The sequence below is a fragment of the Lissotriton vulgaris genome, chromosome 1_2 (assembly GCF_964263255.1).
Source record: "Lissotriton vulgaris chromosome 1_2, aLisVul1.2, whole genome shotgun sequence".
In the NCBI taxonomy this organism is placed as follows: Eukaryota; Metazoa; Chordata; class Amphibia; order Caudata; family Salamandridae; genus Lissotriton; species Lissotriton vulgaris.
The window spans coordinates 108,227,461-108,242,484 of record NC_141686.1 but is presented as its reverse complement, the minus strand read 5'-3'; the positions used below and the strand labels follow the sequence as shown (position 1 = coordinate 108,242,484).

At 45.4% G+C, this 15,024-nt stretch overlaps 1 protein-coding gene across 1 annotated transcript in view; it reads right to left on the bottom strand.

The window, feature by feature from the left end:
* The window catches only part of LOC147734642 (protein mono-ADP-ribosyltransferase PARP12-like), a 335,778-nt gene that overhangs the window by 102,936 nt on the left and 217,818 nt on the right, over positions 1-15,024 (bottom strand). The gene's annotated exons all lie outside the window — the stretch shown is intronic.

Here is a 15,024-nt window from a genome sequence, read left to right as displayed (position 1 = left end):
CATAAGACAATCCTTTGACAGATGGGGACGTCTACATTTTACTATAATTGGAAGAGGGAATATTATAAAAATTAGTATTCTATCTAAAGTATTATATCTATTCAGATCTATCCCTCTGGAGATACCCCATAGTCATTTGCAACAGTTACAATCTTTATGCTCTAAATTTCTCTGGGCTCCTGGTAAACCGCGCCGGGCTATGAGATTGATGACACTTCCAATAGAAAGAGGTGGTCGGGCCATACCAGATTTTGTTCTTTGTTATTATGATTGTTTTTTGCATAGAATGCGTATAACATTGTCTGGGGAGCAAATTGGTAATATAGCTGAAGCACCATCTATATTTCAGTTAATTTTAGGAACTGAGGTTAGTAGATGTTTATTTAAAGAGATTGAAGGCAATTACTACAAAAGGACCCGGTTTAAAGTTCTGGAAGCTCCATTCAAAGTGTGAAAGAGGTTACGTAAAACATTGGCCTTGGAGGGATTAATTTACTATATTCCTACAAATGCTATTAAATTGCTCCCTTCAATATTTTGGGGCAGGGTAGCCAGGGATTGGCAATGTAAGGGCATTGTGCAAATTGGAGATTTTTATGAAGCTGGGGGTTTGATCCCGCTCTATGAACATCTTGCGAGGAAATATGATTTACCTAACTCCCAATTTTTTAAATATCTCTAAATTTGCGACTTCCTTAGGCGAAAACACATGGCCCTAACACCTAATGATTTGGTTGAGGCGGTTCGATGCCAGGAGAAAATCAGGGGATTATATCAAATATTATTATCAATTAGACTAGATGATATTGAGAAACATAATATATATTGGCACTTAAAATTGGAGAAGAAGATCTTTCAGTAGAAAATGCTATTATCACTTCTGGCGAAGACCTTCTCTCAGCCAATTTAAAAGCACAGTTTTTAAAACAGTATTTAGCTTGTATTATACCCCGGACCGTATGCTTAAGTGGAGTACCCGATATGACGGAAAATGTTTTAGATGCGGGAGCGATAATGCAGATAGTCTTCATATATTTTACAATTGTGTTAAATTGTCTCCTTTTCTGCATGGTATTGAAAAGTTCCTATCAAAAATGTTACGGACCACGCTTAGGATTTCTCCCGCTCTTATGCTATTGGGGATGGGTCAAGCTGTTGAAAAGGGGACTCCCCTGTTTAAACATAGATATTTTTTATTTGTTGCAATGACTGCTGCACGGTTATGTATCACATCAGATTGGCTGCAACCGGAGCCTCCAGCATTTGAATTCTGGCGGGCCAAACTGTATAAACTGTTTAATTTGGAATGGAGTCTTTATTCTGTTAACGGAGCAAGAAAGCGTAAAATGGGTAGGCTCATTTGGGGGGTTCTCTATGATCATATGGAGATATGATGTTTTATGTATTTTTCTCATTTTATTTTTTTTTTCTTTTTTTTTTTCTTTCTCTCCTTCTTTACATTTGAGGATTTTGTGCTCTCTCCTATATACTGCAACTGTGGAAGCAGAGATGGGGACAGGCACAGTCTTTGGTGCGGAACTAGTGAGCGTTCGAGCAGTGTTGTGAACCACGGTTGGCGTGCCCATGTGGGAGCTACTAAGATTAGTTTGAGAGACTGTTGTTGGAGCTTGCGTACCACTAGTGGAATCAGTGGGAGTGGCGGAAAAGAGTACGCAAATCTGCCTGACCAGTTCAACCATATTGCATTGCCCTAGGACAGTGGGTGTGGAAACCTGGCGGCGAAGGTTGGGCATTTTGCGTTGTCGTGTGTGGCGAACAGATCTCTGTCTGGTTGGCCCCACCTGTGCAAAAATGGTAGAAGAACTTATGGATGTAGTTCCCATTCGTGAATCTATTGTGAAAACACTGGAGCTGGATTTCCCGGCAGGAGAATTGACAGCGTCTCTCTCAGTGCGTCTGCTGGAGGGTCGGCTTCCTTCAGCACTTGCTGTTGCAGGGCGCGTCGGGCAAGTAGATAGTCGAACTGCTCCAAACCATTGTGTGTTTGCTTGGGCGAGTGTGGGCATATTTATTCCTTGAAGGTGCCGGGTTTGACGTATAGTTAGACATAATAACGTCATCAAAGAGTCTCAGTTCTTGGGGGGGCGTGGCTGGCAGCCGAACATGGCGGCAGCATAGAGGACTAGCTCCGGCAGGGAAGCGGCCTCTCCATCTATCCGTACGAGAATCCGTGGCTAATTCTTACCTCAGACGGCGGCACCGAATGCCCGAGACCGGGCGGATCTGGAGGCAGGTACCCGGACAGAAATCGAGGATTGGATGACGGAGTTATCGTCGAGTGCTGATCCGGCCGAAGTATAGGCCCACCTCCGGGAACTCTAGTGGCGACTGAGGCCGACCGGAAGTGCAGCCTGTTCAGCTACCGCAGACAGGAAGTGGTCGGTGCTGGAGGACCACCCCGAGTGACGGCCGCGGCGAGTTCCCTGCCCGGGGACAGACTGTTTGCCATAACCGACGGAGGTTAATAGAGGGGGGTGCCCGAGGATTTTCAAGACAACCATCAGAATACTATCTTGCCATCTGCCCCGTGAGGATCATCGGGGCGTCTCCCTCATTGCAGCGAAAGCCCATCTTCGCACTAAACTGAGGGCCGTGCTGTGACGGTGGTTCCTTCTAGTACCCCATTGTGCCGGCGGACTGTATTTTCTCCGTGACCGAACTATGGCCGGGAAAGGTGTTAAAGGCGGTACAACCCAGACTCGTATCGACCGATTCACGAACGACAGAACAGCTTCCCCTCCGGCGGATGGGAAACATTCCTCCGTAAAACCAGGCGAGCCTGCGGGGACGAAGAAGGCGACGTTGGAAGATGTCATGAAGGCTCTCTCGCAGGTCCAAACGACGGTGGGCTCTATCTCGACCGAAATCACCCTTATCCGAGCAGATCTCCCCAAGATGGCCGAAAAAGTAGGCTCACTGGAACTGGTCACGAAATCGCTAGTAGAGGATGTTTCGGAACTGCAGACGGCCATGGAAGCGGTCATGGCGGAAAACAAGCTCCTGAAGGATAAGCTTGACGACCAGGAGGGCCGTTCCAGGCGGAACAATGTACGCATTCTTGGCGTTCCGCAGTCTGAGGGCACGAGAGCGATGGATTTGTATGTGGAGGACCTCATTAAAACACACCTTCAACCTAAAGGTCTGTCGGCCTTCTTTTCAGTCGAGCGGGCACACAGAGTTCCGGGGGGTCAACCTAAGCCAGGGGCCTCGCCTAGGCCAATCCTAGCAAGACTGTTTAACTACCGCGACCGGGATGTCATCCTTCAGGCGGCGCGAGTTTCACCGCCGGTGAAAATCCTCAACTCAGCGGTGGCGTTCTTCCCGGATTATACGGCGGAGGTGGCCAGGCGGCGGAAGACCTTCCTGGACGTTAAAAAGGAACTTAGGAAGCGAGAACTCCCTTACTCCATGATTTTTCCGTCCAGGCTCCGGGTGGTGGCGGAGAACAGGACCTGGTTTTTCGACGACCCTGGAACTGCACGAGACTGGCTGGACGGCTGGCGTCCTGCCTCCCACTCTCGCCGTCCTGGACGGACTAAGAATGGCTCACATCAACCTGACCGAGATGACGCTGGGGAAGCCGGTACGAACAGTGGCAGAAGCTCGCCAGTAAGAGACACTGATGACCTGAATCAGGAGGAGGACTCATGAACACTCGGCGTGTACGAGGCATTGATGTACTCCTCACCCCCAACGAGCAAGTAACTGTGTGTTTTTTGTGGGATTGGTCTAAGCACTCTGCTAAATTGGGGTGGCGGGCAGTTTGGAGTCCGTGTAGCAGGGAAGCAGGGTGGGTGGGGGTATTGGGAACGGGGGGGGTTTCGTTGGTTTGCTTGTTTGAATTGTTTGGCTCTATTCATCATCTTAAAATTGCTAATAGTCACACATGACCGCATTCCTTACACCGGGTGTACCACCTCTGATCCTCTAGCACTACGAAGGCACCGACATGCGAATAGTTGCGCAGGGCAGGGATATTCTTCAGTCACTATGGCTCTGTCCCACCCCATGGAATACCAACTTACACACGCGTTTACACAATGGCGAACCTCCCACGACCTAATAACGTAACACCTGACACTGGGGTGGGGCTTGTGCCATCGCTGCAGATAATGTCGTGGAATGTTCGGGGGTTGAGGGATAAAGTGAAGAGGGGACTGGTCTTGCAATGTATTAGGCGACTGAACTGTGACATCCCCCTTCTTCAGGAAACACACTTGATGGGGGCAGCCACTAAAGCTCTGGATAGGAGAGGGTATCGCATGGTAGTACATTCAGACTTCACTTCAGGGTCCCGGGGGACGGGTGTTTGGGTGAAAAGAACATCGCGTTTTATACATCACTCCACAAAAACAGACAAGCATGGCCGCTTCGCGGCAGTGTGTGGGCAATGGGAAGGTGTGCCCATTAATGTGGTGTCTGCGTACATCCCACCAGCGTTACACTCATCGGCATTTCCGGACCTGGGCAAATTTCTTTTGGAACTTCCGGAAGGGGACCTGGTGGTGGGCGGAGACTTCAATGCACTGGCCAATACTGACATGGATAGATTCCCGGTTCACTCCCTCCCCGCTGGCCCAACGAAATTCAGGGACTTCCTGGAGGCACAGGGTCTGGTTGATATTTGGAGACAGCGCCACCCTACTGATCGCCACTATTCCTACTATTCATCCACTCATGATTGCCTGTCTCGCATTGACTACTTTCTCACGCTGGGGGGTGGCAGACTCACATTTGCTGACGTGCAGATTACGCCCCGGGGTATATCAGACCATTCCCCCTTGACCGCTACACTGTCCTGCACAACCATGGCCCGCAAAAGGCTTTATCCCATTTACCCCGGTTATCTTAAACTCCCTCCAGTTCGAAAATCCCTTAAAACCACTACCAAGCATTACTTCCAGGAGAATTCCGGCTCGGTGTCCTCCCCGACGATACTATGGGAGGCGTATAAGACAGTGTTGAGGGGCCAGGCGATCGCGGCTATAACCGATCATAAACGTAGGCAAAAACAGGAACTGGTAGAGTTGGAACTGCAGTTAGAACAGGCTTACGTAGCTTATATGAACGTACCGTCGGACGACACTCGACACGCACTGTCTCTCTGCCAGCAAAGGCATGACGACTTTCTCCGTCGACGGGTGTTAGAACATATAGAGTCGACTGCGAGCAGGGTTTATGATGTGGGCGATAAGGCCAATAAATTACTGGCCTGGTTAGACAAGAAACGGGATGGTGGCAGGCACATCCTACAATTGCGGGACCGAGAGGGGACGTGTCATACACACCCTCCCAAAATTGTTGACCTCTTAGCGGACCACTTCCAGGAGGTATATACTCCAGAGCTGGTGGTCACGGCAGAGGCGGCGGAGCTAGCTCTCCAGGGTGTGGAAGTAGAGACGCTGTCGCCGGAGGCGGTGACTGAGCTGGAAGCGGACCTCACGGTGGAGGAGCTCCGTATGGCAATAGGTGCGCTGCGTACAGGTAGAGCGTTGGGCCCCAATGGGATACCGATCGAATGGTTTCAAACGATGTCGGATGCACTGGGCCCACCACTGTTGGCCATGTTTGAGAACTGCCGTGAGACCGGAACGCTGCCTTTAGACCAGCGCTTGGCGACGATAGTAGCTATCCCAAAACCGGACAGACCTCCTGAGGATTGTACGTCTTATCGTCCGATCTCGCTAATTAACGCAGAGGCGAAGATCTTGGCGAAATTGATTGCTAATAGGCTGACTCCGCATCTCTCCCAGTTGATCCACCCAGATCAATCCGGCTTTATGCCGCATAGGAGTACGGCACTGAATCTCCGTAGAGTGCACGGCGCACTGGCTCGAGCACATTCACTGAAAGAACCGGCGGCCATTTTGTCGTTAGACGCCAGAATGGCTTTTGACATGGTAGAGTGGCACTACCTGTTTGCAGTTCTGACCCGGATGGGCTCGGACCGAAATTTTTATCGTGGGTTCGACTTCTCTACACGGACCCAGTAGCCCACGTGGCGGCCAATGGCCACATCTCCCGAGCGATTCCTCTGGCGCGTGGGACTCGTTAGGGCTGCCCCCTATCCCCGTTACTTTTCGCGCTGGTCCTTGAACCACTCGCTACTGTTATTAGAAAGACACCACTACTGAAAGGTATTAAATGGACGGAGGCCTGGGAAGACAGAGTATCATTATATGCCGATGATATGTTGGTCTACTTATCTGCCCCCGAATCGAGTGTTCCGATATTACTGGCACTTTGCGATAAACATGGCTCAGCCTCCGGCTATACTATTAACTGGACGAAATCGGTCCTTTATGTCCTAAAGGGCCCTATGCCAGCCCTCCCTGAACACTGTCCTCTAGTATTGACCGATGTCTCCTTTAAATACTTGGGCATTCATGTCACCAACGACACGGCCGTGTTCTACGACCGGAACCTGGCACCCCCCCTCCTTCGCTTGAAGGCAGACGCACGACATTGGTCATCCCTGCCACTCACGCTCTTGGGACGTGCTGCCCTGTTTAAAATGATGGCACTTCCACGCCTCCTGTATGTTCTGGAAAATACCCCAGATGTAATTCCGCCCTCCTATTTCCATAAAGTCACCGCAGTTGTCACTACCCTGCTATGGGGTGAGCGTCCTCCGAGAATTGCTCACCTCAAACTCAACCGTGGTTGGTACGATGGGGGAATAGCGCTACCAAATATACAACTTTACTACTGGGCATCTCAACTCAAGGTACTCAACCAATGGCTCCACGCACCACACGATGACCCGGCTTATCTGGCTGATAGGGCCCAACTGGGAACGCAAAGTCTGTTAGCCCCTTTATATAACCCAAGTCTCCTCAAAGGACTGATTGGCCCTACTAAACATACAGTTACCTTATGGTACAAGGCGCTTACTCGGCTGAAATGGAAGGGGGTCATCACGAAACTTACCCCGCTTTGGGACACCAAAAAACTGGGCTGCCTTAGGTCCAGTAAGGGATTCACCCAGTGGGATAATATAGGCATTTCAACGGTGGGGGATCTTTGGACGTCCTCAGGGGTGATTCCCTTTGCGCAACTACAACAGCAGTATGCCCTAGGCCCCACTGAAACATACAGATACATTCAAATCAGGCACGCTCTGCTGGCGGTGTTGGAACCAGGGACCACTGTCCCGGAGTCCTCACCCCTGGAAGACCGGCTTCTTACGGACTTTTTGCAGACACGGGCCACCTCACTCACATATCGCAAACTGCTCAATAATCTCCCAGACCCCTTGCAGAAACTGCGAGAAAAGTGGGAGGATGAGTTGGGAGCTATGGATGACACGGATTGGAATGCTGCTATGGCGTCTCCAAGGGAGGCAGGGGTATCGGCTAGGTTCCGACTCATACAGTTAAAAGTACTGCACAGAGTATATTACACGAGGACCACCCTCCACAGAATACATAGGGCTGACACCCCTCACTGTCTCAGGGGATGCGGGGAAGACGGCACGTTATTACATACACTGTGGGATTGCCCTCTCATTGTCAGATATTGGCAACAGGTCATGCGTACAGTATCCCAGGCCCTTGATACCTCCCTCACACCGGAGCCGCGCCTCTGTCTCTTGAATATATGGGAGGGCACTGACCTTAACCTTAGACAACAGCAGTGGGTCACAATTGGTACAATGGTGGCCAAGCGCGATGTAGCGCAAAGATGGGGGGTGACGGGAGTACCTACTTTGGCGTTGTGGTGCAAGACCATGGACAAATTGATGCTAACTGAAAGAACTGTATATAAAATGAGAGCCAACCCAAAGAAATGGAACAAGGTATGGGAGGCGTGGAATAGATATAGAGGGGACCTGTGTGAACCGCTGCAGGAGGATGATGACGAAGATTCGGACGATGAGGAGGAAATGATTGATTGACCTGAAGGGTGCTCTGGGGTGGGATCGGAACTGTAACCTTGTTGATGGGGATTTCATTTCACATAAGTGCTTGGGGGGGGGAGGGGTATTTACCTGGGTGATTGGGATCGGCATACTTTATTGACAGCCTTTTTTCTGGTTGCTTTTGTGACTATTCAATACAAATGAGCCTTTAAGTTTGGTTTGGTTTCTCTTTTACAAAAATGAAAAAATGGACTTGAAAATGTAAGATTTCATGGCTCCGAACACTACATCCTGTTGACCTACCGTATCATCTTCAACATTCGCTGCCGGACCGGAGGGTTGTCGGCTGAATAGCTGTGTGAAGTACAAAATGTTGCCTTACCTTACGACATGCTTACTGCCTAAATGTACTGCTGTTACTTGGATGATAACTGTCAATAAAAATCTTACACCAAAAAAAAAAATATTTAAAAAAAAAAGAGTCTCAGTTCTTTGAAAACTCCATGAGTTATTGGATAAATCAATACTCAAGAAAGGGGAAGTCCCTGACTGCTGAAGGCGGGTTTTTCCAAGAAATCGTTGTGGATTTTTGGAATTAGTGAAAGTAGCCCTGCCGTATTTGGACTGATTGAGCTATGCCTAAATATGGTTATGATTTCTATGCCTATATAAGGATATGGTGATTTATACCTATATAAGGGCATGAATCGGGAAACTTACAATAGGGTCCTAAAATGATACATAACAGCAGATTAATGAATTGATTTGGTTTTAGAATACAATCAGGAACACCAGTCTATGCCACACTGCCAAGGTCTGAACCATTGACCAGGTTTTGTAAGTAAGAAATCTGTTTTTAACTCATGTTTGTTTAAAATGTGAAGCATCTCCCTTTGCACAATACAAAGAAATCTCTGCAAAAAAGTAATTCAGATTAGGCTTGTTGTCGTTTAAATCATGAAGTATCTCTCTTCTATTGAGACAAAATGGTTGTCTTACCAGTTGTTGGAAGTAAATAATGAGTATTAGATCATCTATACTCATGTGATATTTCTTTCATGTTTCTTTCTTGTTTGAAGAGAAATAAGTCTGAGATGTGAATTAAATAATGGCTTGTTATTAGTGTACTCAATCATGTTGATATGTTGTTCTTCATATATTTTACACAGGTTATCTTGAATCACTGCATTTAAATGTGGATGGTCAACACAAAAGTAATAATATGCATTGTGTTCTCTTAGGGGGTCATTGCTAAATGCAGATTGTGTTGTTCTGAAGATGGTCCAAAGGATTCGCACGATAGAAGACCGAAACGTCTGTGTCCAACTTCCTCTTCCTATATGGCACAGTGGTGACATGTCCGGTGTGCACCTGTTACAACGCATTTTTTACAACGCACTACTGTTACAACGCATCCATTACAACGCGGATACTGTTACAACTCATGTTTTTACAACGCAGGTACCTTTACAACGCATACCATTACAACGTAAGTATTGGTAAGTATATAGTTATTTTTTAAATGTTATATGTTTGGGGTAAAGGGGTATTTTTAGGGGTTAGGGTCAGTTTTCAGTTTTTAGGTAAAGGGGTATTTTTAGGGTTCAGGGTCAGTTTTCAGTTTTTGGGTAAAGGGGTATTTTTAGGGTTCAGGGTCAGTTTTCAGTTTTTGGGTAAAGGGGTATTTTTAGGGTTCAGGGTCAGTTTTCAGTTTTTGGGTAAAGGGGTATTTTTAGGGTTCAGGGCCAGTTTTTAGTTTTTGGGTAAAGGGGTATTTTTAGGGTTCAGGGTCAGTTTTCAGTTTTTGGGTAAAGGGGTATTTTTAGGGTTCAGGGTCAGTTTTCAGTTTTTGGGTAAAGGGGTATTTTTAGGGTTCAGGGTCAGTTTTCAGTTTTTGGGTAAAGGGGTATTTTTAGGGTTCAGGGTCAGTTTTCAGTTTTTGGGTAAAGGGGTATTTTTAGGGTTCAGGGTCAGTTTTCAGTTTTTGGGTAAAGGGGTATTTTTAGGGTTCAGGGTCAGTTTTCAGTTTTTGGGTAAAGGGGTATTTTTAGGGTTCAGGGTCAGTTTTCAGTTTTTGGGTAAAGGGGTATTTTTAGGGTTTAGGGTCAGTTTTCAGTTTTTGGGTAAAGGGGTATTTTTAGGGTTCAGGGTCAGTTTTCAGTTTTTGGGTAAAGGGGTATTTTTAGGGTTCAGGGTCAGTTTTCAGTTTTTGGGTAAAGGGGTATTTTTAGGGTTCAGGGTCAGTTTTCAGTTTTTGGGGTACAGGGTAAAAATAAATTAAATTTAATTTTAAATTAAATTATTTAATAGTAAATAAATTAAATTAAATTACATTGCATTATTTTTGGGGTTGAGGGTCAGTTTTGAGTTTTTGGGGTACAGGGGTACAGGGTAAAAATAAAGTTATATTTTTTTATTTTCATTAATTAATTTAAATTATATTTCATAAAATTACTTTAATTTATTTTTGGGGTTTAGGGTCAGTTTTCAGTTTCTGGGGTACAGGGGTACATGGTAAAAATAAAGTAATATTAATTTAAATTTAAAATAATTAACGGAAATTAAATTATTTAAAATTACATTAAATTATATTTTTAAAATTAAGTTACTATTATATTATTAATATTAACATATACTTACCAATACTTACGTTGTAATGGTCTGCGTTGTAAAGGTACCTGCGTTGTAAAAAAATGCGTTGTAAATACATGCGTTGTTACAGTATCCGCGTTGTAAAAACCGCGTTGTAACGGTATGCGGAGTAAAAGTCCGCGTTGTAACATCATATATCCGACATGTCCTGTTTCTGGATCAATTTAAATCTTTTTCCTGATGAAAAAGCTCCTCTTCCTCAGGAAGAGCTATTGGTGCCAATTTTTTTGGTTCCGAGCGGGGTTGGTGTTGACTTTTGTCTTTCGCCTTAGGAGGCTTGATATAGTCCTTAGACTTAGCTTTTGGTTCTGAGGCTTTTGGTTTTGCAGCCGAACTAGGATCTTTAGGCTTTGAAATTTCGAAGCCGGTTTATCCGCGGACTTGGAGTTTTTCGTGCCCGATTTGTCCTTAGAGGTGGGAGGCGTCGGAACTGATTTCCGAGTCGAGACTTCTTTTGGTTTCAGTGCCGAAGGTGCCGGTGGGATTGGTACGTGCGGAATGCTTGGTCCCGAGCTATCGGAAGGCCTTTCTTTTTTCTTCGGAGACGGGCTCGAAGGCAGGGATTCTGAAGTGAGTTTTCGGTTTGACCATTGCCTTCGATTTTGGTGGTGGGGTCAGGGTAGGGGCAGTAGTACGTTGGCCATGGGTGATGGGGTCGTCCGAGTCTTCTGCCTCTGATATGATTTGGAGATCTTCGGAATCTTCTTCTGGGACATCTGGGCCTTCGTCGAAGATGTACACTGGTTCGGGAGCTGATCTCTGCATGATGTGTCGATGAGCCCTTCGAACCTGAATGGTCTTCTTCGATCGAAAGGTTGCACAGGCTGGACAGCTGGATACGTCGTGTTCAGGTGATAGGCACAGAATGCAGACCTTGTGATGGTCACTGTGCTGGAATTTTGCTCCACACTGGTGGCATTTCTTTAATGGCATCCTTTCCATTAGCCGTAGGCCTCACAGCATGGATAGGCGAAGTTTAAGATGTTCGAGGTCAATCCGAAGAGTTGTGGAAGCTTTTCACGTCGAAGTAGTTTGAAATATAGATTTCGAACCAGAGCGCAAAAGTTGCATCCGAACCATATGGCGGAAAAAAACAATCTAAGGATGGAGTCAATTGCCATGCACACTATCGTCCAAGAGAGGAGTCACCTATCTCATGGCTACAAAGACTTCTTCCAAGACAACCTTCAAACATCTGAGCCCAACACCAGATGGCGATCTAATGCTAAGAGTGAGATCTGCAGCTCATATGCCTCGAACAGGGTCCTTTGTGTTCGGCTTCGATCGATAACATACATCAGTAATGACCGGTTCTGGTTCACCAATTACCATTTTAAGGGACACCAGATTCACAGATTTTTGGAAAAAGAGGGTTAAGTAATTACAGTCCGACGTTAATCCTAAAGCTTTCGGAGAGAAGGATATCAACATGATTAGGTATTTCTTGGGAGTGGTACAATGTTCAGGAAGAGAAACTGAAACCAAGGTTTATGTGGCCAAAAATGGGAAAAACATTATCGGCTGGAAAGATTTGGCTCTCATGGGTCTGTATTTAGGCCCTGGGGAGGAAAATCCAATCAAAGTGGGGGAATTGCCTGTTTGTCAAGTGGAGTGCACTAAACCGGAAGTTGAGGGTGATATATTGAAAGATGTATTTTCTGAATTCAAATCTGTGTTTAGTGAGCAAGTTGGTCTGGTCAAAGGAATGGAACACCACATAAGATTAGTACCTGATGCCCCTGATGCCCAGCCTGTGGTGCATAAAGTACGTTCCGTTCCCATGAGTGTCAGGGAGGAACTGAAGTGTATGTTACAAAGTGTATCTGCGCAGGGCATCATTAAAAGCCCAGATTAATCTCAGTGGGTGGCTCCCATTGTGGTAGCACGCAAGAGGTCAGGTGAGATCAGACTTAGTGCGGATTTGCGAGCTCTTGATAAAAACATAATAGTGGATTGCCACCCACTGCCCAGAATCCATGAGTTGTTGGCAAACCTTGGGGCAGCAAAGTGTCTTTCTTTGATTGATCTTAGAACAGCCTACCATCAAGTGGCTTTGTCTGTTGAGTCGCAAGACCTGACCACATTTGTGACTCCTTTTGGGGCCTAAACATTTTTTTGCCTACCTTTCGACCTCGCATAAGCTGGTAGCATATTTCAGAAACATACGGACACATTATTTCATAATATTAAAGGAGTACAAGCATATTTGGATGATATACTGATCTATGCTAAATCTTTCGAAGAACATAACTCCATTTTACGACAAATGCTGTCTATTCTGAAGACTAGAGAGATGACAGTGAGGGCAGATAAGTGTTAATTTGCTGTACAAGAGTTAGAATATTTAGGCCATGTCATGAAATTAAACCAACATTTTCAGTACTAAGGGCAATTGAAGAGGCAAAAGCACCGACAGACAAGGATGCATTATGCTCATTTCTCGGCATGGCTGAATATTATGCCAGATTTGTTCCTTGTTATGCTCAAACAGTAGAACCTTTACGGGTATTGCTTAGAAAGGGTCAAATATTGAAATGGACCGAGGAATTGGAAAAGTGAAACAAATTGATTGTATCTGCTCAATCTTTGCATGCATTCAGGGATGATAGTGTTTCTCTTATAACCGTGGATGCCAGGGTTTACGGGCTTGGAGCGGTACAGAGAGAGAGTGGATGGTCAGGAGCACACTGTGGCGTTCGCATCAAGCTCACTTAAACAATTCAAACAGCAGTACAGTACAATAGAGAGAGAAGCATTGACATGCGTGTGGGCTGTTCAAAAGTTTAAGATGTATATTTGGGGACGAAGTTTTAAATTGTTTACGAATCATAAACCCTTGGTTTTTATTATCAGTAAGGTCAACAACAACTGCATGTCTGCTAGACTCATGAGACTGGGGGTCAAAACTCCAAGAATATAATTTTACTGTTAAAGATATTCAGGGGCAGAAAAATCTCAGGGTTGACTGTTTATCCAAATGCTTATGGATAAGGATGACGAGGAGGATTTGTTGATGGAGGACATCGAGTGTGTGGCTTTAGTAGACGCTGTGCACAAGTACGATTCTGTGTTAACCGAGGATGCTTGGAAGGTAGCTTGTGAGAATAACGTTGTTTTGAAAAAAGTGATTGAATATACAACCCTCAGCTGGCCTGACCCAAGATGCTTGAATGGTGAGTTGAGAATTTTCACCCAGGTGTCTGGTGAATTGTCTGTTGAAAGTGGTATAGTGCGTCAGGGGGACAGATTTGCACCGCCAACTGAGTTACACTGTTCTTTTATTAACAGGGCACACTTCGGGCATCTTGGATCTACCAAGATCGGAATGAAGATAAAACAGCATTACTGGTGGCCCTCTTTGGATAATCAAGTTAAAATGTGATTGACAATTGTCCTGAATGTCTCCTTTCTGACAAATATTGGCGGACTTTAAATACACCTTTACACCTAACGGAGTTCCCTAGTGCACCATGGGAAAAAGTAAGCCTAGATTTTTCTGGACCGTATTCTGTACTCAATCACATAATGAAATATGTAATTTTAGCCATCGATTATTTTTCTAAATGGATGTTTTACAGTTTTGTAGAGACGCCAGATACTGAGTCTACCATCACATTTTTAAATAAGATATTTTTGTTAGAAAGGGCTCAATAAATATTGTTACAGACAATGGCACACATTTTGTTTCAGAGAAAATTTGCAGATTTATGAGTAAGTCAGACATAAAACACTTAAAAGTTGCATTGTACTGTCCCACATCTAATGGTTTGGTGAAAAGAGGGAACAAAGTTGTAAAAGAAGGAATCCAGACTGCATTAGCGTCTGGCTTAGATGTGGGGGAGTTTATCGAACAAAAGTTCTGGAATTACACTGTACCACTAGAGTATCTCCTTTTACCTTGTTGAGAGGCAGAGAAGTACATACCCCTCGGTTTCCAACATGGTTGAGTGAGATGTCTGGTGAAGACAAAATGAACTTGTAGGCAGTATTCGACAGGGTATTCATGAAACAGATTCTCGTGAAAAAAAATGTTGACAAGAAATGTCGTTTGAATTGTGAGGATGTTGTTGTCGTCGGGGACTGGGTTTTTATTAAGAGACCAGTCAAGATAAAGAAAGGAAAGCCAACATTTTTGATGCCTGAACAGGCGATTAAGGTCAGCAAGGGGGCTTCTTTCGTGGGAAATAAAGGATGGTGGAACAAAAGTCAGCTAGTAAAAGTGTCCTCTGAGCAAGCTGAGAACATGAATCATAGTAGAAAAAATAGTGAAGACGGCCTTGATCGGGGACAATGTTTGAAATCGGAGGGATCCTCTGTCCGATCTACTCCACCTCAAGATGATGCCCCGTCTCAGCTCGATACTAGTACGGATGTTGGTAGTTCAACCAGGGGCTGTGTCATCAAGACGCCAAAAAGGTTTCAGGATTTCATGAGATATTGAGATTATAGTGTTTCGAGTTTCGTCACATCATTTAAATGTTTTGTTTAGA